The 25,128-nt window shown below is 41.3% G+C and overlaps 1 protein-coding gene across 1 annotated transcript in view; it reads left to right on the top strand.

The window, feature by feature from the left end:
- Nucleotides 1-25,128, top strand: part of ST6GAL2 (ST6 beta-galactoside alpha-2,6-sialyltransferase 2) — a 210,316-nt gene that overhangs the window by 50,173 nt on the left and 135,015 nt on the right. The gene's annotated exons all lie outside the window — the stretch shown is intronic.

A 25,128-nucleotide genomic window follows, 5' to 3' on the forward strand; every position in this document is an offset into this window, starting at 1 on the left:
ATATGACCTTTCTATTCTCGATTAATATTCTTCTGTTTACACATGGAAGAGCTGCATTAATCCTTTCAGCTCTCCTCTTTCCATGTTTAATGTGTTTTAGATGAGTTACATCCTTAGTAGGGTGTTCAGGGTCATCAAACTACCAAAAAATCACATTCTACAGATTACCTTAGATAATACAAAGATTTTTGCAGCACCTCTGCTTCACAGAACCTGCCCAACTCTTCCTCTTTATCCATCTATCTTTTTTATATTTAACTACATGGAAACACATCACTGTATTTACCAATCAATTCAGACAACTCTGTACTAGTAACCCATCATTTTCATTCTTTACCATTCCTCCTAGCTGCTTGTTGTACAGAAACTTTTACCAGCAATGATTCTGTCTTTGTTTCTGGGTTTACTGTTATGATTCATATGGAAATCAACTTATACTTGGCTACTTCAGAGCCATTCTGATCTGCCATTGCACTTGGACGTTGATGAACTGACCAGTTTTAAACCTCTTAACACGAGCCACATCAAGTTTGCATTTGAGGGGCTGCCTTCAATCCATCCATCACCCAGTTATCTATCTACACATGTGTTCACCTGTGCCAAGGTTTCTTGCTACTGCCTGGCCTGCGTGTGACTGGGAAGATGTCCAAAGCTGCAGGCCCATCACAGTGGGTGACAGAAACATAACGACTGATTGGGGTCAGGCCCACACTCAGGGGCAATATCCTGGAAAGAGAAGGCCTGCTGATGCTGAACAGCCACAAGTGAGTAGGTGCCTGGGTCTCAGCAGTGAATTGGTGGTGAGAAGAAAGCTTCCAGTGGGAGTGCGAGCAGGAAGAGACGGTGTGGGAAGAAAGCAGTGTATAAAACATCATGGCTGGAGCAAGAGAGAAGAGGCTGTGACTAGAGGGCTGCCAGAGGAAGATTTTGTGAGTATGTTAGAGAAGTAAAAGAATATTTTGACCATTGTGTTGGGTAGACCCTGGCTGGATGCCAGGTGCCCACCAGAGCCGCTCTATCACTTCCCTCCTCGACCAGACAGGGGAGAGAAAATAAGGAAAGGTTTGTGGGCTGAGGTAAGGGCAGGGAGATCACTCAGCTGTTACTGTCATGGGCAAAACAGACTCAACTTGGGGAAATTAGTTTAATTTATTACCAGTCAAATCAGAGTAGGGTAATGAGCAATAAATATCAAAACTTAAAACACCTTCCCCCTGACCCCTCCCTTTTCCCGGGGGGGCGGGGGGGCTGGGGTGTCCCTCAGGCGGTCCCTGCCGCCCCTGCCCCTCGGGGGAGGCTCCCCACACTCTGCCCTGCTCCAGCCCGGGGTCCTTCCCACGGGAGCGGCTCCTCCGCGACCTTCCCCCGCGGGAGCCCTTCCCCCGGGCTGCAGCTCTTCACGCACCGCCCCGGCCGGGCCCCCCCGCGGTGCCGCCCTTCAGGCCCGGCCGGCTCCAGCCCGGGCCCCCCGCGGGGTCACAGGCCCCGAACCTGCCCCGGCCCGGGCTCCCCCCCGCGGGGCCACAGGCCCTGCCAGGAGCTGCTCCGGCCGGGCTGCCCGCGGGTCGCAGCCTCCCTCGGGCACCCCCTGCCCCGGCCTGGGGTCCCCCGCGGGCTGCGGGGGGGGATCTGCTCCCCCGTTCGCCGCCATGGGCCGGGGGCACGGCCTGCCCCAGCGGGGGCTTCGCCAGGGGCTGCCGGGGCGTCTCTGCTGGGCGCCTGGAGCCCCCCCTGCCCCTCCTGCCCGGCCGGGGGGCTGCAGGGTGCTGCGCTCACACCTCCTCGCCCCTCTCTTCTCTGACTGCAGTTCTGCAGGTTTTTCCCCCTTCTTAAATATCTTATCCCGAAGGTGGTACCACCATTGGTGGGGTCTGCCTTGGCCAGTGGCAGGTCTGTCTTGGCACCAGCTGACATGAGTTCAATCAGATATGGGGGAAGCTTCTGGCAGCTTCTCACAGAAGTCACCCCCACCGCACCCCCCCTACCAAAACCCTGCCATGCAAACCCGGTGCAGTCTTGCAATCTGAGCTAAGTGAGAAAAGTGAGTAGCTGTCAGGGTGATGTCACGGTCATAACAATCTTAACTTGGGCAATCTTTACATAGTTGGGTTTTTTTATATAGTTTAATTCATTGACAACACAAAGTTCTCATGATTCATTTGGGTCTTGAAAGAAAAAAAAGACAACATAAACACTTAAAGAAACACTTCATTAACCATCTTCCTTTCTCCTCCTTGTTCTCAAACTCTTATTTTTGCTGCAGGTCACTTTCAAGTCTGCCTGTGAGACACAGGAGGTTCAGGATTGTGGGCATGATGGTTTCTGTCTGTTGCTCCATGTGCATTGGGTTTTTTTCTGCTGATACCTGCTTTTTGCTGATTTTCCTCTGCTGCTGTTTGTTTCAGGGTGTCCCTGCTCCACCATGAGTCACCCATGGCTGCAATCACTTTGTTGGTGTCCCTGCCCTGGCATGGTCAACCCTGGGCCTCCTCCCACACAGCCACCCGCACAGCCCATGCTGCCCAACCCTGCCCGCTGTGCCCAGCTCAGGTGCGAGGGTCACCCTGAGCCAACCCTTGGGCACAGCCCGGAGTGCTGCAGCCTGTGGGTCCTGGCTCTGTCTCAGCGAGCTCAGCCGAGATATTGCACCACACCGACACTGCCCCGAGCCGGTCCACTGCCTCCCTTTCCCTGCACCACACTCCTCTGCACCATGCAAGCATGCCCAGGCTTGTAAAAGCCTGTCAGAATAACCCTCCTAATCCTCAGAGGAAGGATTTAATTAAGTTATTCTACTCTGGCATACATGCTGCATGTTGGACTGTTTATTTAATGACCTCATCTATGACTTAGAAGTGTCAGTGTTTTAGTGAAGCATATTAACATTTCATTGAGAAAAACATGTTAAACAAAGCAGCAGGCACAAATATGGAGAATCAGTTGGCTGAATGGTTAAAAGGTTTGTCAATGTAATTACAAATAGGACCTCGTATTGTTGCCAGCTCTGTAGAACTGTATAGATTAGGAGCAATCACATTTGGAGATGAGTTTGTGGCAAGGTATCGAGGTGACATCTATTACTGAATAACATGGAATGCTGCCAAGATAAACTGACACACCGTTGTTCTTAAAAAAAAAAAAAAAAAAAAAAAAAAGGAGAAAATGTTTTTCTGTGCAGCTCAGATATTTGCGGGTCCAGAGAATGAACAGACATAATAATAACCTCTGTAGATTTTATATCCTTTATAATCCTGCAGTTGCATTTTCAGATATTTTTTTAAAAGCAGCTAAATGTATTGACAGGATTTATTTACAGCTACACATTGTTTCCCTGACACAGATCTGTATAAAAATAGAAGTACTAAAGGTCAGGGCCACTGAATGATTAACTGGAGCATTTAGGTTATAAACTTTGTGATGTCTTCTCCCTAAGCCTTAATGAAAACACTTTTGAAAAATATAATTATACCTAATTATTTTCTGATCACATCCATAGTGGGATTTTTTCTCCTCAAGAAATAAAAAATGTTTTTGAGTCCTGCATAAGAGCATCTCAGAAAACTAGCCGCTCTTGTAATGAGCAGGCTACAGTCCACTTGTTACCTAGGCCATCCTCAGAGGCAATGGCTGGACTCCTCCATCCTTCAGCACTGAGACAGAGCAGGGACTTTGCTGCTTGCTTGGACCATGTCATGTCCTGTTCATTTCACTGCCTCGTACAAAGCACAGCAACAATAAGCAGCATTCTGTAGGTTTTGAATAGCCTTAACTTGGCTGGGCTTCATAAGCATGTATTGGAAGGTAAAACAAAAAACCTCCCAACGACGCCACTCCTAAATCCTTAATTTGTGCAAGCTTTCATGTGGATGTCAGCCCTAAACCTACAAAAAAGGAATAAATTACTCATTTGCAGGAAAGAAAATCTCTGTCTGAATTTTATTATTTCAGGTTAAAGTAACACAACCTACAGAGACACATGCTAAATTCCATTACCTGTAGAGGGAACATTCGTTTTATATTTTTTTTCTGTTTTGAACATTATGACACCAGAAATGATGAGTTTCCATTTTATTTGTATTAATTGTAATTGTAAACTTTGGAAGATGGTAGGGTAAGATTGATTGTAATTGAGCCATAAATTTAGCATTGAGAAATGCCATCCATTTAGCTGGACAGTTCTGTGATGAAATAAATTTCTAAAGCACAGATTGCAGGCAGTGTCTGAGATAACAAATGATAAATGCTTCATACCTATAGCTACAGAGAGCAGTCCTCAATAAAAAGTGGGTAACTTCTCAAAGAGCTACCACAAGTTATCTTCTCTTGATTTTGCACCATAAGAAATTTGTTTTATTAAAATAGCGTATCACATTACTTCTTTTATTTGATAAAACCACACAGAAGATACATTCTGAAATCTAAAACACTGGGTATCCTATCATCGCATGATGTGTCACTAACCCTCTGCTCCACAAAAAACCACTTTTACATAAATCTGATCAAATAACTCAGACTTTTCTTATCTGTATATACATGAAAAAGCAAGCTCATGAATACCCAGATACACAACCACAGCTATTGTAGGCTGCTGTAACGCCACCAAAGTCAATAGAGCTCTAACAGTTTACACCAGACAAGGATTTGCTTCAAAGCATGTATAAAACTATCTGGAAGCAAATCTCAACACCAGTTATAACACGTTTTGGAGGCAATCATGAAAAGCATAATTATCCCTCATGTATTTTGTTCTTTTTCCCTCTACTGAATTTCATAAGCAAAATGTCCTGCCATTTTGATTCCAAGATATCTTTGAACAGCTGTTAGTGGTTGATTTCTTTATCAAAAAGATAAAAGTTACCCTGCAGAAATGTGAATTTTTCAGTAACATCTATACAACCAAATTGTCATTCCTGAATTATCATCTTTTCTCTGAGTATTTCCACGGCCCTCGTCAGTCAGGTGCCTGAGTATCTTTTTAAGACAGAGTATGACAGCTCTGTGTCCCCTTGGAAAGGAGGTTATTTGGCTTTGGGATGGAGAAAATGTAAATGGTCTTGTGAGAATGGATGTTGGAAAAACAAATGGCTATGTTTAGATGTGAAAGCAGTGTAATTGTTGGTTTGGCTTTAACTGTGATTGCCCCATGAAGGGTTTTGTCACTTATAGACATAGGTTTCCTCTTGTCAATGGTACATTTCTGTTCATGCAATGAAGCCCTGAGAGGTGTTGATAGCAATAAAACAGAAGTTTACCAGATAGAGAGCTCCTATTCAGCATTAAGCTTTCCTGTGTAAACTTATGCATGTAACAAATACTTCCATGCATCTCCAGAAGCATATAGGAGTTATATAACGTTCCGTCTTCCTACTTCTTTTGGAGACTTTTACTTATCATGTGGATCAGCACAGAGAAATAGCAGTGCTGGAACAGTGGATAGGAAAGGATTACCTGGATTCTCCACCCAATCCCTACCAGTCATCACAGTCTCAATACTGGAGGGCTGCTATTGCTGGTGAGTTCTGATATTCTGGCTATCAGGAAAACAAGAGACTTTTTTTTTTGGTTTTGGGGTTTGTTGGTGGTTGTTTTTTTTTCATATGAACAATGCTTGCAAGAGAATATAAACAATTTATCTGCAGCAAAACAATTCATAGCATGTTTGAAGGAAAAAGAATAAATACAGTGTTTTGAACAGGAGTCAAGTATATGGTTCGATCAGTACTTCAGATCTTAATGTCTAAATGCTTATTTTGAGTCCATAACAATAATTTACTTTCTTTTCTCAATACTTATCTGAGGCCCATAAAAATAGTTGACTGAAGCAGCAAAATAGCTTTATTCCTGTGCAAAGCAGAAAAGAATGGTGGTCTGGTTTGGGTGACAGAAGGCTAGAATATGACCAAGGAGTTTTGCTGCTGAAGTGATACTGCCTTTGCTGATAAGAAATGATCGTCATTGCAGAAAAACCGTTAAAAAACTAACCACTGATTTTTTTCTTTAAGAAAAGTAACTTTTGGAGGTATCAGAAAGCTTCGTCATTACTATGGCAACTTTGTTAAAAGATACTTAGGTTCACATTTAGAAGGAAGCCAAAAATCAAAGCTTCCAGAATGAAAGGGGGTGTGCAGTGGAGATTTTGATGGAAACAAACCATTTTTTTTAATTGTTTCAAAATTGTTAACAAAAAGATATTAAATCTAAACCCACCAAAGCACTCTCTCTGTAATTAAAAACACATAAATTCTTTGTGTCTTGGCTTCAACTAAAACACAAGTAATGAGAAAGGATTTGTGTTATTCTGTATCCATCCTGAGCTACATGGGTTAGGGAACTGGATTTGTGCAGGTGCAAGGAGGTGCTCACATGTATTCTGTTCACATGAGATGCATACAGACCCAGTATTTTGATTTACTCCTGACACCTAGAATAATAGCCCGCATCTTCTGCCAGAGAAGAATGATTGTAAATGACTGTTTAAGAGACTCAACTCCATCATTGACTCCACAGGCTTTTTTTTTTTTGCCACTCAGTCTCCGCCACCAAACTCAAACTACTCTCCAATTTCTGCCCCTTTTCATTTTGTTTTTCAACAGAAATGCATCATCCAGCGTATGCTTCTGAATTTATAAAATACACAATAGGTAGTCAGGTTTGCAGCAGCACCATAGCTCTGGGGAGCTTTGAAGCATATTTTAATTTCTGCTGTAGTACAACATGCTGTGGAGTTGAAAGTGTTACCTTTTTATTTGTTTCCTTTGTAATCATAGTATCAGCCAAAATCAGCAACACACTAATGCAGGCAATTATCAAAATGATTAAATAGAGGAATCTAGGAGATGAATACAGAGACATGACCTCCTGGTAATGAGAGAGGCATTCTGGTTGTTATTTGACATTTCTCCATAACAATTAGGTCCTGAAAGTCAAGAGTGTTTTGATTCCTCAAAATGCATCCCCTTTGCCCCAGCATCAGCTCCTTCTGTCCTTTTTGCCAGCTGTGCTGGAAGCACATGTCAGGATGTATGTGTTTGCTGTCCTAGGTGATGTGTGTGTGTGTGTTACTTCTCTCAACACACAAGCAGTGTCAGCAGTCCAAGGAGCAGAGAGCTCCTGTCCTCCTGGGCTTCATTTCATGTCCATGTTCCTCCTGTAGCACTAACAGGCATAACACATGACCCTAGTGCAGGTGGGATAGCTTTTATTTTGTCATGTGGCCAGTCACTTTTTATGAAGAAATTCTTCTTCTTGTCTTTATGGAAGAGTTCAGCTTCCTTATTTATTTCTTCTGTTTCTGCCTCTGAGTTAGTGGCCCTGTAAAGTGCAGGAGATTTGCTGTAATCTTTTTGCGCTTTTTGCATGGGTTTCCTTCTTAAGGAACCAACACAGGAACCAGAGGGATTGAAGGCTCCTCATAAATCACATTTCCATGCCCTTTTACTTATTGCAAGCTCAGTCATTGCTTCACAGGCCACACAAGAAAGTCTCAAAGTTAATTTATGGTGCTAAGGCAGGGAGACCTCTATTTTAAGGTAGCTCATCTGAAGAATCCCCTATGAGCAGATATGGTTTATGGAAAAAGGGCCAGCCATGTATGGAAAGGGGAACAGAGATGATCACAGCTGTATAAGCTCTTTCTGTAAGACCTCGCGGCAGCAATTCCACCTGGTCATGCTTCTCTTCAGCAGTTTTTCCTTTCTTTACCCTTTTTGTTTCATAGTTCATGAGTTCATGCTTTTCTTCTTAGGCCTCAGAACATCCTATTTCATCTCCCCGTTTTGCTGTGCTGTGAAAAGGTCTTAATATGAATGAGAATCAGACAGCCCTTCTCACTCTCTCTTGCAGGCCAATGCTTTTGCTAGCAGGCATCCCTTTGGAATCACAAAGCTGGCAGCTAGCATGGTAATGGGTCCCTTCCAAAAGATTGAGGTTTATTACTCAAACCTCAAGAAAATCAAGAAAATACTAATCAAAAAAGTAGGGGCAGAGAAAGGTTGGATCTAGAAAAATTAATACAAATAATCTTAGAAATTGTTTATTCCCAGCTGTTTTAATAATCTGTCCTGTTGCTGCCTACTAAGTAGAATGAAAATGATAGAAGTTCACAGGGATTCTCGCAGAAGAGCATGGTGGGGTTTTAGGAATATACCTACTTCTGAAAAACATGCAAAGCATGAAATACCGGATCCTTTCCTGATGTCAAAACTTCACTGACTGCCCCAAAGCCAGGTTTTTACCCTAAATATTAGAATACTGCTTTAAATTTGTGTGGCACTGGATCAACTCTTATAAATCTCTACAAATTTGGGGTACAGAGTTCTTACAGATACCATTTGTAATGAATAGGATGTGCATTCCTTTGCACCCAAGGTACAACCCTCAAAGAAAAAAGTCTTTGGTATTATTGTATTCTTGTCCTAGCTTTAAATGAGTGCCATTTTTTTAAGTTGGTGTGTACAGCTTGTTGAATGGAACTTTTACAGGTTGCATTTCTGGAAGTAGAATTTCAGGTTGTTGGCCTTGAGCTTGCTCTGACTTAGAAGGAGGATTTCTTCTGACTGCTGCATGTTGAAGATTGGAAACTTGGCATCCAAAGCCTGTAATTTTCCTTATGAATATTAATTCTGTAGTAACAGTTCTCAGTCTATGCTGCTTACAGAGGACAATTTTAGTTTATTTTACTCCTTAAGATTTTTTCCCCACCAGCCGGGAAAAAAGGAATGAGTTGGATAACTAATTTGCAGCAAGATTTTATTTTCCTTTTTTTTGCAAGAAGAAGGTAAAGGGTCATCTATGTTTCCTGAGTATTCCCTGGTCTTACACAGGTTTTCAATCTGCAGATTCTAGAAGGCGCTAGTAACGGGTAGATGGTTTAATAGCTAATTCCAGATGGTGTCTGTACACATAAAGAAAATACTTACATGTCTTTATTTCAGCTATTACCCCAAACAGCACAAGGGACAGCAAATGTCTACAGCAATGGGTAACTCTCAAAGACTTTCACAGCAGGATTGTCTTGGCAGAGGAAAGGTCACGGTTATGGGTTTTGACTAAGAGTTCCTGAGAGGCTCTCTTTTCTTCCAAAAGTCTGGATTTTTGTTTCATCTTGAATCACTGTTCAAATACACTGGAGATCATCACTGTTCTGAAGAAAATCCTGAATAGGAGGTGTGTCCAAATGGAATAGCTATCATTCGTTCAAGTTCATGACACAGTAAGTTCTGCAAACCAGAGAATCTAATAAATTGATTGTACACAGCTAGCCAGGAACTGAAATTGCTGTTTCTTTGGAAATGCTGACACTTCAAGGAGGAAAATGCCATTCATAATAAGAACAAGATACTGTGACTTCTGCTCTAAAATAAGTATGTTTTAAAAGTATACTTGTGGAATCAAAACATTTTAATTTGATAGAGTTCAGAAGTTTTTATTTGACTTAAATACTTCTATTAATTTTGTTTCAGTTCCTTATTTGATAAAAACTTTAAATGTAAACAAAAGCATGAATAAATGAATGGTATTGAAAAGCAAATCTAAACACATAATAATACAACACATACAAAATAAAAATGCAGTATAAACAAACACAAAAATACATTTTTATATACACTGTGCCAATCGTGTGTAAAACACTGTCTTTACACTGCCACCAATGCCATCATATTTTCCATGTGAGTTTTTATATTGCCATAGAGTCATAGGATGGTTCAAGTTGGAAGGGACCTTAAAGACTCTAGTTCCAATCCCCCTGCCAGGAGCAAGGACACCTTCCCCTACATCAGGTTGCTTATCTAACCTGACCTTGAACACTTCCAGGGATGGGGCATCTGCAGCTTCTCTGGGCAACCTATTCCAGTGTCTCACCACCTCTACAGTAAAGGATTTATTCCTTACATCTAATCTGTATCTACCCTCTTTCAGTTTAAAACTGTTACCCCTTGTCCTATCACTACATTCCATAATAAATAGTTCATCTCTATCTTTCCTGTAAGCCCCCTTCAGGTACTGGAAGGCTGCTATAAGGTCTCCTTGGAGCCTTTTCTCCTCTAGGCTAAACAACACTGACTCTCTCAGCCTGTCTTCATATGGGAGGTGGTCCAGCCTGCCAATCATGTTCATGGCCCTCCTGCAGACCTGCTCAAGCAGGTTCTTGTCTTTCTTATGCTGAAGGCCCCAGAGCTGAACACACCACTCCAGGCGGGGTCTCAGCAGAGCAGAGTAGAGGGGGAGAATCACCTCCCTTGACCTGCTGGTCACTGTTCTTTTGATACAGCCCGAGATGCAATTGGCTTTCTGGGCTGCAAGTGCACATCGCTGGCTCATATTCAGTTTTTCATCCACCAATATGCCCAGGTCCTCCACAGTGGCATACCACTGAGCTTTACCTGTACGAATGAATAAAATGGGTTGATAACTGTGACAAAAGGGTTTCAGACTGTAAGACTAGATGGTGTAGCTCGGCTTAGGGGCATACCACTAACTGCTCTTGCTCTCCGCAACTGAGCAACTGTATGTAAAGAAACAGCCTTTGTTTTCACACCATACTTTCTGACCCAGGCTAAAACTGTTCCCACAGCTTTGCCAGCCATACCGTATGGACTGTCAAGTGACAGTACTTTGGCCTATGCTTCAGTTCTTTTTAGTTTGCTCATACAGATGTGGCTATAGAAACTATTCCAGGAGAGAAAGGCCCAAATCTCCTTTCTGATAATACAATTTTGGAAGAACAAACAGGTCTTGCAGCAGAAAAGCTATGGAAGAATTAGCTGAAATCCATCAGGAAGAAATGGATGGAAGACCAGTGAAACCTCAAGCTTTGACTGAGCTCATCCACATGACTCATGATAAAAATTAATGAAATTCTTGGGACTGATCTGACAATAAAGTATGAGATAGTCACAGACAGAACCTGGCCAGAGATACAGAATTAGATTCCCAGCTGAAACATCATCGCCCCACCCCACCCCCAAAAAAAAACAAAGCTTCCAGACTAACTGCATATTCATCCACCTTCCAGACTTTAACTCAAGTTTTGTAAATTTTACTCCTTCAAGCAATATTTAGTCATGGAGCAGTCTTGTTCTCTTCAGAGCATAAAGGTATGTATTAAAGGTACATGATTAGGTTTTTAGCTCCATTGTAATAATATATACAGCAATTTTGTGACATACGCATTATCACATATATACAGCATTCAGGTGATGATGATTTATGCCTCCTACTGCTGCTGTCAACCAGTTATGACAAGTGTCCTTGCCTTACTCTTAATGTTTAAAGCATAACAACCTTACTGAAGATCCTCCTGTTAAGTTGATGGTGGTAAGGGAGAACACACCAGCTGTATCCCAGCTGATGGAAACCCTTATAACAATGCTGCCCTGGCATTATTGAAACATCTGCAAATTTCCAAAGCAGTTGCCCTTTTTATTTTTTAAACCAGGGCAGAACTGATCCAAGCATGAAGACTGAAGGAGTGCCAAATGTATGTAGAGTTGCTATCAGTGTAGATTTTCTTTAAAAATCATATAGGAGCTCAAGTAACCTGACTTTGCTTTCACAGTTGGTTTATATGGTATAGCACATAAAAGAATTCAGTGACAGATCATATTCACCCTTACTATAATTTGTACGGAGATCAGTCCATGATTAATGATCATTAAGTGCAAAGACTCTGTTAATGCAATGTTATGAATGAAAGAGCACATGTAGAAATATTACTCTTAATTTCTACATCATCTTTTCTTTTGTTTACATTCACGGTTGGATTTCCCTCTCACTTGCACCAGCATGTCTGTGTGGATCATCCAGTGATGAGGCAGTCAAAAGTGGATATGCAGCAGTGACAGATCTTTGTCACATTTTTTTCCTGTGTAGTCAAAGACTGACATCAAACCCAAGCATTTGGCCATATGTAGAACCTGATGTGGAAGTTCAGCCCCACCTGGCTGGAAAGCAGGGCAGATAAGAGTGTGGAATTATGACAGAATATGCAAATATTGCTGGTACATGTTTTTATGGTGAAAGATATTTTCTTTCATAACACATAAGGCAAATGTGGACCAAGTTGCTGGTGTAAGTAAAGGGATAGAACAAAAAGGAAAAGGAGGAAGGTGAAAGATGAAGAGAACAGCAGTAAAGAACAGTAAGAAGTGGGTCTGTGGTCAGATTTTAGTAATACTTTGCATGCTCTTAAATGTTCTTGTACAATGCTAAGATTCAAATTATTTTCTTCTCTTTTCCTTATTTAAGACATATAAGACACAGTTGAGAGCACAGTTACTTTGCATTCTGTGTACAGTCTAAGGTACTTTAGCCACTCAACAAGATGATCTTTCCTCTTATGACTACATAGATTATTTAGGATATATGAGTGCCTAAAGTTTCAGATGGGACGAATCTGGCCATTGTGTTTAAACAAGGGGTTCTGTGTCTCACTTTAAGGCTGAAGAACATATCCTATGTAGTATTTTCTTTTACATTTGAAGCATATGGGCATTCAGCACCTTAGGGATGAGGCTACATTGAAAACACAGCAGTGGGTTGTATATATTCTGTGTTCATCTACACCAACGTTATTTATATTTCTTCCTTGCCTTAAGGATTCCCCTGCTTGTTTTTAGTAAGGTGTAACTATACTTCTGTAGTGACATATTTCTTTAATGCTTACTGTCCTTTCGAAAATAGTTTTCAAATACAGGTAAATACAGTGGGTTTGTTTCTGGATCAATTCAATCATGGTTGCATTATGACCCTGCTGAAAGAGAAAGCTTCTCCACTGGAGTCAGAGAATTGAAGGTGACCTGTTGGAGTAGCATTACTTCCTAGGGTTTGGAGAAGATCCAAGCTGGTGGTGCATGCATGAAACCAAACAAATACCTGCACAGAATTAACACACCAGACACAGGGAGGTTCTAGCTCAGAGCAGGAATAAAGACATTTTGAAATAAGGAGAAATGGATGATGTAGCTGAGAGAGAGAGACCTTCCCAATAGGCTACTAGCAACATCAGAGATACATTGCAGACTCTACAAAAGCAACATACCTGCCACAGTAACCAAGAGGTTAGGCAGGAGGATTGATGGGGTAGGAAGGTGTATTAGTTTACCACAGTTGCAACATTCAGCTTGATCTTGAACACAGAATAGATCAAAGAGTTTATCTGAACCCTCTTCTGGTTTAGCCTGAACCTATCTTCCAGGAAAAAAAAAAAAAAAAAAAAAAAAAGCAAACAACAACAAAAAAAGATCTGTCTTGGATTTTAAAATCTTTGTTGACAATTGTTCAGTTGTCCCAAAGACTAATCATCTTCACAATTTGAAATGTTTACCCTGCTTGAGTTCTGAGTTTGCAGAACTTCAGCTTCCAGCCATTGGGTCCTGTTATTCTACATTCTACTAGATTGTAATCAAGCCTCCTTCAAGCTTCTTTGAGAAATGAAATAGATTTTTCTCCTCCCATGTTTCACACTGCAGGACAATTCCCAATCATTTAATCATGCTGGTTCTCTTCTCAAACTACTACTGTTTTTGCCTTTGAACCACAAGTATTATGACTACCCACAATATACTACAGCCATTTCCCCGCTAGAGCCCAAAACAGTAGTAATAAAGACTCTGCTTCCACTTAATGTTCCCCAGTTTGCACAGTCTAAATTTGGTCTAAATTACCTTTGCTTACTGCATTAATCTGAGATGTCACATTAACCTGGTTGCCCACCAAATCTTTCCTAGAGTCCCTGTCCCCAGGAGAGAAGCCAGTACCTTCTCTTTGAAAGATAACTTCATTTGATGTTTTGTCTTAGGTGTACCAGTTCCACTTCTGCTGTGATTAGAAAACAGGAGAGATACTGTTACATTTTCACATCATTCCTGGAGACATCTGTTCTGTTTCAGTAAGCAGTTGTTCTTATGAGCCACGACAAATTAATTTTCTTGGTTGTCTAGGTTCTTTGGGGGAAAAAGAAGGCCATGGAGCAGCATTCTTTGAAAGAGTAGTCAAGCCTCCCACAACAGTCAGGGGTAGGCCGCTTTAATCACCGAAGGATTTTAATTTTTGAAGTATATATGCTAAAGAATAGCATGCTTCAGAAAAGTTTTGGGAAAGTGACTACAAGTTTCTCAATTCATTCCTTATCTCACTCCTCCTCCATCCCTCAAGTCTCTTCAAAGTCATCAGAGTAAGAGCTCTGATCTGTTCCTGTAATACTGAGGCTAGTTAAGGTGTGTTCCTTAGTCTATCATTAGCAAAGGACCATCCAAATTTCCTCAAAAAAATAATCCGAAGATTAACTAATGCTTTGGAAAAAAACCTTTATGGACCATCTTGTGATGCATACAGGTGCATGTGCATGTGTGTGTGCACACACTGCCACCTGAAAAATAAGTAGAGTAAAATATGTTACAATCATATGTAGATAGCTGAACTGGCTAAGAAGATATCCTTATGTACCAAAATTACCTATGAGGAAAAAACACAAGTATTAAAACTGTCAGCACAAAGGTAATTTAGATGAGAGAAAGTTATAAGCTACTGCAAATTAGAGTGTGGAATGAGAGTGCTTCTCCTGTGAGAAAAGTCCAATTTCACCTGGCTTTGGCATTGAATTTTTCAGGGAGAAATTACCTTCTAAACTGAATTCAAATGTTAGAGAGAAAGAAGCAAAGAAAGAAAGAAAGAGAGAGAGAAAGAAAGAAAGAAAGAGAGAAAGAAAGAAAGAGAGAGAGAAAGAAAGAGAGAAAGAAAGAAAGAAAGAAAGAAAGAAAGAAAGAAAGAAAGAAAGAGAGAAAGAAAGAAAGAAAGGAAGAAAGGAAGGAAGGAGGGAAGGAAGGAAGGAAGGAAGAAAGAAAGAAGTGTAGAGAATAAATATAAATGCTGATAATGATTACAATTGGAAAGAAATAATTTAGGTTGTAATCATTGTAAAAGTAGAATCTGTCAAGGAAACAGTTGGGAAGAATGTTAACTAGAAACACATTTACAAGGATGGCCTTTAATCATGGATCACATTAAATCAATTAGTATTATAGTTAACTAGATATTTGTAAATCCAGAGACAATTTTGGTTCGTGGGTGAATGGAGTGCACCCTATGAACAAGTTGCCTTCATTTTTATCTTATATATTTGAAATACAAGAAAATTGTTACATGTATTGTGAGATTTGGTGTTTTTTCTTAATGTACCAGCTTCTAAATGTGTTCTTTTTTTTTGAACTGCACTGAATAATAATGCTATGTTTAATTATAATTCATGAATCCTAAGCTTTACTGATATTTCTTCATACAAAATTCCTATGAACAAATATTCATTGGTTTGGTTGTTTCCTGCTTCTCTTACTTATGTTTTATCACTCTTGCTGTTGCCAAAACATGGTTTTGTTATTTTTTCCTTTTGGCAATGGATGTCTGCTATTAACCCATGATAAGAATGCAGCAGACAAGGTGGGAAATGTGTTGTCAATTTAGCAGTACTTTTAAATAGTGAAACAGCCCAGTGGGCTAAATTGCCCAGTGCTGATTGCAAAATCATGGGTAGAGCCCACAACATGCAGCAACCAAGCACCACACAGCTGCTTGCTCACTTCCCCCCTGGTGGGATGTGGGAGAGAATCAGAAGCTTAAAAGTGAGAAAACTCATGGGTTCAGATAAAGACAGTTAAACAGGTAAAGTAAAAGCCATGCACACAAGCAAAGCAAGACAAGGAATTCATTCACCGCTTTCCACGGGCAGGCAGGTGTTCGGCCATCCCCAGGAAAGCCGGGCTCCATCATGCGTAATGGTGACTTGGGAAGGCAAATGCCATAACACCAAATGGTGTTCTTCTCCCAGCTTATACATATTCAGCACGATGTCATATGTCATGGAATATCTCTTTGGCTAGTTTGGGTCAGCTGTGTCCCATCCCAATTTCTTGTGCCCCTCCAGCCCTCTGGCTGGCAGGGCCTGAGAAACCGAAAAGCCCTTAACTCAGTATAAACATCGCCCAGCAACAACTGAAAACATCAGTGTGCTACCAGCACTGTTCTCACACCAAATCCAAAACACAGCACTGCGCCAGCTGCTAAGAAGAAAATTAACTTTATCCCAGCTGAAACCAGGACACCTAAGTTTGTGTGGTGTTTGATCCAAAGTTTGTTGAAATCAGTAGAAACTTTTCCACTGACTTCCACTGAACTTTGATTCATGGTCACATTGCTAGTAAAGATCTAACCCCAGATCTTCCAGCACTCATGGAGAATGTGGTTTATAGATCGCATAAAGATCAGCCACAGTTCAGGACTTCCTGCCCTGCCGCCTGACCTTCCCCAGCTAATGATAGAAAAGACAAGGCAAAGCAGAGCGCTGAACGGTGAATACTGGACACAGAGTTCTTCTCTATGGTCTCTGTTTGCTCTCCATGTGTGAGTCTTATTTACTCACTGGCAGTCAAAACAGCTTTCATATAACATGCCCTTGGAATACCAAAAAGAAAAAAGACTCTGAGTCAGGCTCCAAGCAGAGGATACAGACCTTCTCTCAGCCTAATTATGCACACAATCTACCCATGCATCCAAGATAAGCTGTCAGTTATACATAATAGTATTCAGCTGCACATTGCTGATCTTCATCAGCAGAGTGCATTATCCACAGTCAAGTGTCTTTTGTGTTTACTGGGAATACACACCCCATCACTCAGTCCTGGAGCTTCTTCCTTTTCCTTTACCTATTCTATTTTCCTTTACTTTTCTATTTTAACCTTTCAATTTATTGTCAGGTTGATGAACTTGAAACAGAACAGTCCAGGTATGGTGGCAAACAGAATGAAATCTGGGGATACTGGGGGAGAAAGAGTGGGTAACAACAGTTGCACACCACTCTTGGAGTCTGTCTGTTATTAGTGGCTGTATCAGTGAGCTTTAATGAATAACAAGAGAAAGGCATTGAGAAATACCATACACAGGGACTAGGTCTGTTGTGGTTCTGCACACACTTGAGCTAAGCAGAATGAAAGACCTGAGCCCATGAGGGCACTTATGATTAGAAGAGCTAAGAAGATGTAATATAAAAATCCAAATGCCAAGTACATATATGCTGTAATAAATGAACATTGTGATTTCCCACTGGGTTGGGAAACTACATTTTACAGGTCATTTACCATTGTCTTAACATGCTTCAGATTTGCTGTAGTCATTTTTTGCTTTAAGGTTTCCCTGAACGTTTTTAGGCACGTTGATATCTCAGTTTAGAGCATTAGTCAGTATCTAATGCTAAACAGCATATAGCATATATTATGTAAAGTCCTTGGTTGTCTCATTTGAAAGAAGCTTTTATAAAGTATTGGAATGAAGGGAGTCTTCTGATTATTCTTAAATTTGTGAAACAATGAATAATTACTAAGCACTTCTCTACAAAGACCATGAGATGCCAAATTCACAGCTTCTGCCCAAGGTCCCCTCACACTATACTGGCCTTTCAACATTCTGTGCCTGTTCTGTTCCCAGCCTACCATGGACTGCTTAGTGTGTACATCTTCTTGAACCCTTTTTGAGAGTGGTTCCACAAAAAAAGTGAAAAAATCACCAGAAAAGGCCCTGTTTTCTGGGGAATAATAGTTGGTATCTTGGCTTTCTCTCTTCCTGCTTCATTCTGCTGAGGACTCCTAACCAGGTCGAGAGGACATGGTGAGCATTGCTCCAGGATTCACAAGCTCCCCTTTGTGTGACTAGTTTCCATCTTGTACTCAGGCAATTGAGAGAGCAGGGACCTGCTCTCTGCCTCTTTTTTTTTTTTTTTTTTTTTTTTTCCCACCTCTGTCTGATCACACTTCTGTGTGCTGTCTAGTCTTCCAAAATCAAGGAAAGAGCAGGTCCCATGAGCCACCCACCTGATAAGGTCTAGACATAAATTCTGGTTACAGGGCTGGAAGGAGAGGACATTATGTTGCCGGGATAATGGCAAAAGTGCCTCTGTTTCTTCTGTTGAGGGTGGCAAGGTGAATGTAAAGGTGAAAGAAAAATGGAACTACCATGCCCCAGTTGAAATGCGATCATTTATGCCATTTGCTTTCTGTCTCATCTGTTCAACCACTAAATCATATGGGGGAAAATTGCTTTCCAAAAGGTTGACATGGGGCATAAGGTTCCCTTTTTGTCTGCACACCACATTGCTTTCAGGCCCATGGTGCCTACCTGCAGCTGCTCTTTGCAGTCGGCCTAATGGTTGAGGGAAAAGGGAAAAGTTAGACTTCAGTGGGTGGCTAGACCAGCTCAAATCTGGAATAGCTCCTCTGACATCCTGGAAGACTTTGTCTTTAAAGTAGGGGAGAGCAGAAATTAGCTTGATGCCTCACTGACCGACCTTAAATCTGCATAAACTCACTAGGGATACTTCTCTGTGGCTCATGTATGTCTGTATGGGAGGAAGATTAAGGGGATGAATGAATGAGACTGTATTTATGAACAGCTGTGAAAAACAAAAAAAAGCTTTCTTTGTAGCCTAAATTTTATTTTCTATGAAGCAGTGCTCAGTGTTTGTAATAAAAAAGATCTCATGCTCTGGAAGGCAAATAGCACTGTTTAGGCTTATTTGTTAAAATGAGTCAATTCCTGTCTAAGACAAGTCCCTTTTCCTGTGCTAGAACTTGTTAGCATTTAGCGGAGAAGGGAGAAATGCCAGCTAGGCACTAACAGCCTTTATTAGCAATTAATTGTAAGTAACAGTTGTGAATCTAAATCAGCATCAAAAACTAATGAATTCATCCTTGTCATGAATGAAAATGATGAATGAATATGGCCTATACCTAGCTAAACAATGCAAGGTGACTATAACTTACCAAGCAAAAGAACGGATACTGTGAGGTTTTGGGTGTGACCCTGCTCCCACTGAAGTTAATCAAAAGGCTCCTGATACCCTTCGGTAAGAGAAAGTGTGGCAGTGTCTTCTGTCACGGAAGAAAGAGATAATATTTTTTTATAGCTTTGACCCAGTCTTTTGTGACAGATAAAAGACAAAGAAAAGGATATTTATTCAGGGAATGCTGACATAGAGCTGAGTTGAGCCTATCAGAAAAGTCTAAGAGGCTTAGATGCTAGACTCTAGATGTTATGCTTTAGACACTATTAAAGCAGTGTTACAGAGACCAAGGGTGAAACATCTACATAATCAATAAACTGTCAATGTTTAGGGAAATAACCAAGGGATACCTGTAAAAGAATACTATCAATTTGTTAGGAAAGCATGTACTGCATATTTGCATAGGTCTTTCTATAGCTGCATTAATTTTATTGCTTTCTAACTGATGTTTTTTTAAAGAGGTAGTATAAAAATGGCATAATCATTTACTAATGTTTTGATACCATGGCACATCTCAGGAGACAGAATCAGGAACAGAAGAAAAGATTTTCTCCTTTCTAGCATTTTAGCAATTAGCAAAATAGGTATCATCCAATTCCTGTTTTGCTATTGATCTGAAGGGATTGTGTGGGAAGGGACCTGGTCTAGGGAATTAAGATTCCTTCTTTACATGTGAGGGGGTGAAAATGTCTTTCCTTTCATGTTTCTTTCATGTGTTATTTTATGCTGTGCATCTGCAGTTTGTAGGGAAGTAAGAACAGTGGCAAATCCCAGTTGTGAGTTAGCATCATATGACTGGTCTGTTGTCAAGATAGCATGTGAAAGATCACGGCCTTCTAGTGAATAAATGTATAACTACCCTCAGTGCTGTCTAACCATTGTGTTTCCACTGGATCAATCTCAGAGTCTGTCTTAAAGTTTTATCATGGAGCTGAAAGATAAGGCAATGAGAGAAGTAATGCTGATGACATTTTGAAGTAGGACGATTTGCCTCCAACTTATTTCAGCTAGTTGCAAAACTGCTACCAGAACTCTGCTGCACCATCTCCCCAGGGCCATCAGAAGCAAATCATCATGGCTTGAATTTAAATCCATCAAACCATAGTGATTTGCACACAGAGTAAAGCCTAAACTGCCCATGCTGTTAATTGAAAATACACCAGAAGCACAGCACTAACCATGAGGTGAAATAGGAATAAGTAGGAATACTGATGCAGTTAGGTATTTACTTAAATCCTTTTGCTCTGAGGTAAATAGCTTTTATTCAGACACAAAAACCTTTGAATGATGTATACATTTTGAATTGCATTTGAACTTCAGGAGCAGACCCACTCTAGGTTGGTGGAACCCCAGTCAGGCTTAGCATGATTCCCACTTTTCCTTGTCTGTGGCAGGATCCAGTTTAGAAACCCCCAGAACCCTGACCTTGGAAGCTTTATTTGCTGTGAAGGCAAATCAGGAGTCTTCTAGGGATGCAGACTTCGGGCTAACTAGCCCTCCTTTCCCAGTTCTTTCCCTGAGTTATTGGGGTGCTCCTCCTATTTTTGATTTTCACAGGAAAATGTTCTCTGACATTACTACTGCTTCCATAACAAAGTCCACGTAGCATGCCATTACAGTGCGGGGTCTTGGCCTCAAGATGTCCTTACACCAAGGTCAGTCAAAAATTAAGGGAAGCAGAAGAAAAAGAATGAGGATTTGGTTTTAAGTAAAAGCCAAATAGATTTAGAGAATGAGCAGATTTAGGGCTACAAGGAGGATATATTTTTGAGTTGGGTGGGAACTTTGTAGACAAAATCAGAACGTTTGTGCTGTATGTAAGAATAACATTAAAAAAAAAACAACAAACCAACCCAGGTGTTAATACGCCGTCTGCTTTAATTATACAAATACTATATACTTGGACTACAAATTGTGTGAAACTTTTCTGTCTCTTATGAAACAGACACTCGTGAGCTTCCAGTGCTTCAGTCCATCGCATCTCCAGAACTGGCTAATCTCCTGTTATGCACCAAGACCAAGCACCTCTCTGCTTGTCCTGGAAACCTCTCCACCACTTTCCCTGTATTTTCTGGCATCCTGGTGCCTGTATGAAGGGAAAAGCTGCTCTTGGATATTGTTGCAAGGTTATCACAGGGTCTTGAGCTTCCACGGAGCAAGTCTCTTGGCCTCTTATCCTATCCTCCACAACCCTGGCAGTTAATGCTTCCTGGATTCTTTACTGGTCTCTTATTTTCACTCCTGATTTTTAGAAGACCTGACACACATTGCTCTATCAAAAAAATCCTTCCAAATTTCTTCTGAAGTAGTAGTACTCTCTTTTCTTGTTTTTCTATGTTCCAAATTTTGAGGATTTCCCTTACTCATTGAAGGGGAATCTATTAACCATAGCTCCCACGCCCCCTCCCCCCCACCCCCAATTACTTTATTTAATTCCAATGATTTGTTTAGTTGACATTTTAATAGTCAGCAATTTGTTCTCAGTGAGTTATAACATTGAATTTATTGTAAAATGTGTGGTGGGAACAATTAAACACTTTAAAATTGCAAACATACATCATTTTCTCCATATTTTACATCAGGTAATGCCTGCAATTTTCCTGGGGGAAGAAAAAAGCATTTTCTGCATCAAGGACACTAATCCAGAACTTTGAAGGAACAGGAAATTTATCAAGGGTGCAAAACTCTGAAATAGACAATCCCTTTTCAAGGCAAATCAGCCTAGTGAAGGCCAAACGCTTACTTTATATCTCAAGTTAATCCATCGATCACCACGGATTTTTAATCCAGAATCCCACTCTGTGTTAGTGATTGTGTATAAAATTCCTTCAAAATATGGATGAAGAAAAGACCTGACATCAGACTGAGTCTCTGCTCTTAAATCAGTATGGGTAGCACAGAGGGATTAGGTTCCTTTATACATACTGTAACTGGTATGAGATTTAATGAGAAGTGCCGGGCCCTGCCCTTGGGTCACAGCAGCCCCACGCAGCGCTACAGGCTTGGGGAAGGGGGGCTGGGAAGGGCCTGGTGGGAAAGGGCCTGGGGGTCTTGGCTGACAGCCATGAATATGACCCGGCAGTGTGCCCAGGTGGCCAAGAAGGCCAAGAGGATCCTGGCTTGTATCCCAAACGGTGTGGCCAGCAGGACTAGGGCAGTGATTGTCCTCCTGCACTCAGCACTGGTGAGGCTGCACCTCGAATCCTGTGTTCAGGTTTGGGCCCCTCACTGCAAGGGGGACGTGGAGGTGCTGGAGCGTGTCCAGGGAAGGGCAACGGAGCTGCTGAAGGGTCTGGAGCACAAGGCTTGTGAGGAGCACCTGGGGGATCTGGGGGTGTTCAGCCTGGAGAAAAGGAGGCTCAGGGGGACCTTATCGCTCCCTACAGCTGCCTGAGAGGAGGCTGTGGGCAGGTGGGGGTCGGTCTCTTCTCCCAGGTAACAAGCAATAGGACAAGAGTAAACAGCCTCAAGTTGCTCCAGGGGAGGTTTAGACTAGATATTAGAAAAAATGTCTTCAGCAAAAGGGTTGTTAAGCATCGGAACAGGCTGCCCAGGGAAGTGGTGGAATCACCATCCCTGGAGGCATTTAAAAGACATGTAGATGTGGCACTTAAGGGCACGGTTTAGAGGTGAACTTGGCAGTGTTAGGTTAATGGTTGGACTTGATGATCTTAAAGGTATTTTCCAACCTAAATGATTCTATGATTCTATGGTGTTCTTGAAGGACTATGTCACCTTTTATTGGGCATTCCAGTCACAGGGGTTGTGTTGCATTTCTCTGGGATTGCCAGTATTTTAAAACTTTTGCTGTGGCTTTTAGCATGCTGGAGGCCTATTAATAACTCATGATATTATCCTACCCATCTGTAAGTTTTGAATTGAAGAGACAGACTTAATTTCCTCTATGTACCAAGAATAGAAAGTTTGGATGGTTTCTTTTTGCCTTCACAATCCCAACACATTTTTTGTTTCATGCAAAATATGAAAAACTAATTTCACAGAATTAACTTGAAAATCCTTTTCTGAATAATTTATTCTAGAACATCTGGCTGACTCATAGAGGCTTTGCTACTGTGAGAAACTTTCAAGCCTACATTGCTCTGAACATATCTGCATTTCCTTTGATTATTAGTATGATGGACAGGTTTCTCACTGGTTTGTGCCAACATAAAGTAGTTGTGCAAAAGAAATTTACTCTGAATGTGCCTAATGTTATGTGAACTACAAGTTTTCTTCTAATGAAAGCCTTATTTTCACTGTCATTGAACTCAGTGAGGGGGAAATTTTTGTTCTTATGACTAAAGCAACGGGCCTCACTTACCACTGTCCGCATTTGCAACACTTTGTAACATCTCTTGGATTTAAGATGTTTATTTCTAGTCTGATATAGTACAGGTATTTTTTAATTCTTCTGCAGAAGCAAAAAAAAGAAAAAATTGGCTCAAGTCAGTTAAGCAGAAAAAGGTAAGAGATGCTAAATGAACAGTTTGATATAATTTGATAAACAAAACAACCTGCCATATGAAGAAGTATCTCTCCCAGATCTAGGCTCTGAAATTGTGTTATGTAGTCTTTAAAAATACCTGCTGAGAAGCACCCAAACCAGCTTATTGCCTGACATTCAAAATCTCACTTATTTCTTAGTGTCTGTCTGTCTGTGGCATCTCAATGCATTCTGCAAACAAATCATGTTTGCTGTTCTCTGTGTAAACTGTACTCCTCCACATCACGCACGGCATCCAAGTCAAACGTGGCACTGCAGGAGTTACAGGTGCAACCAATTAAAACCCTGTCAAGCGAAAGTGAGGTATGAAGGTGACAGGTAATATATATTGACATTGGCTTTTTAGTTCCCTCATGAATTAGTGGGTATTAGCTGCAGTATCAGCTTCTAATTATCACATATTTATTATAGGCACCATAAGCTGGAATCTGGTGCACACAGAAGCATGGCTTATAAACTGGTTATAGGCTGTGCTTGAAAAACAGCTTCTGGGTCCGGGTAGCTGGGCAGTTGTCGGAGGGACTGGAGTGCCCTGTACAGTGTGGGCTGGGCTGCACAACGGGTGTTGGGAATACTGGGGAGGCTTAGGAGGACCTTCTGATTTTCTCCCACCTGGAGCAACCTGCAGGGCAGGCAGCATGCAGGGTCCCACCCCAGACCTGGCCAGTCCCCATGCACTCCTCTTTCCTGCCCCCCAAGGGCATTCGTAAGCAGAGTGCCTGCTCTGCCTGCTTACCATCCTATGTAAGGGCAGAAGCTGAGCCCAGAGTTCTCTGCTTTTCACAACAATCAAGTCTGTGTAATTAACAGCTAAGTTAGGTCTTGACTACTCATAGCCTTCAGGTCCAGCTTCTGCAGAAGCCTTTCCTGGAGCAAGTTCTGCTTCTCACCCAGAGGAAACAAAAGGGAATCTCATGAACAGACCAGACAACAGGGCTAAACTGAGTCTCAGTGATTGAGGGGTAGTGAATAAAACAGACTATAAGAATAATTATGGATGTTTGAGCATAAATACTTTCATTAAAGCTACGCCAGTTTCCCTTTTTTGCAATTACAAACTGCAGCAGCTTGGTACTGAGCCAAACTGAAGAAGACACACCACCCTGAACATCTGAAACCTTGAAAAGGTTAGGTCCTGCAAAAAGTCATCCAGAAAGCACAGGGATGCTGGGTAAGGTAGGGTAGGAAGTGGGAGAAGTCTCTAGCAACTAGCCAGGAGGTGAAACAACCAGCTGGAGGCAGTGGCAGCTGTCCCTTCCCACTTGTATGGAGCCAAAAAATCTGAATCCGGCCTATAACAAACATATCATTCCCTTCTGCAAAGCTCTGTGTTCTTCTGAGACACTAGCTGTAACACAGAAGTGTAATTATCAGCCTGGAAAATAGACACCAGCAACTGTTCTTGTTTGTGAGCTGTTGCATAAATATGTTTATAAAGAGAAATAGATCAGAGGAGATGCAGCCCATAAAACTTCAGAAGCCATATTACAGAAATCATTGTGCAAAGCACTACCTAGACTTCAGAAAACAATTGCAAAATTGCAAAAATCCTCGTTAAACTGAAATACTGTCCCAATAAAGAGCTTCTTATATCAGATGTGCTTTTAGGAGTACTGATAAACACTGAAAGCAAGAAGCTGCATGAATAGGAGTTTGAAGTAAATGTGATCTAAGTGCTGCCTATTACTGATAGAAAATCTGACAAGTTTGAGCAAGAAATGTAAAATCATCCAACTTCACAGCAGCTTGAGAGAGTTATCTTAGACTGAGGCTAACAAGAAATATCCCAAGCTCCACC

This window comes from Falco punctatus, assembly GCF_963210335.1.
Source record: "Falco punctatus genome assembly, chromosome: 2".
NCBI classification, from domain to species: domain Eukaryota; kingdom Metazoa; phylum Chordata; class Aves; order Falconiformes; family Falconidae; genus Falco; species Falco punctatus.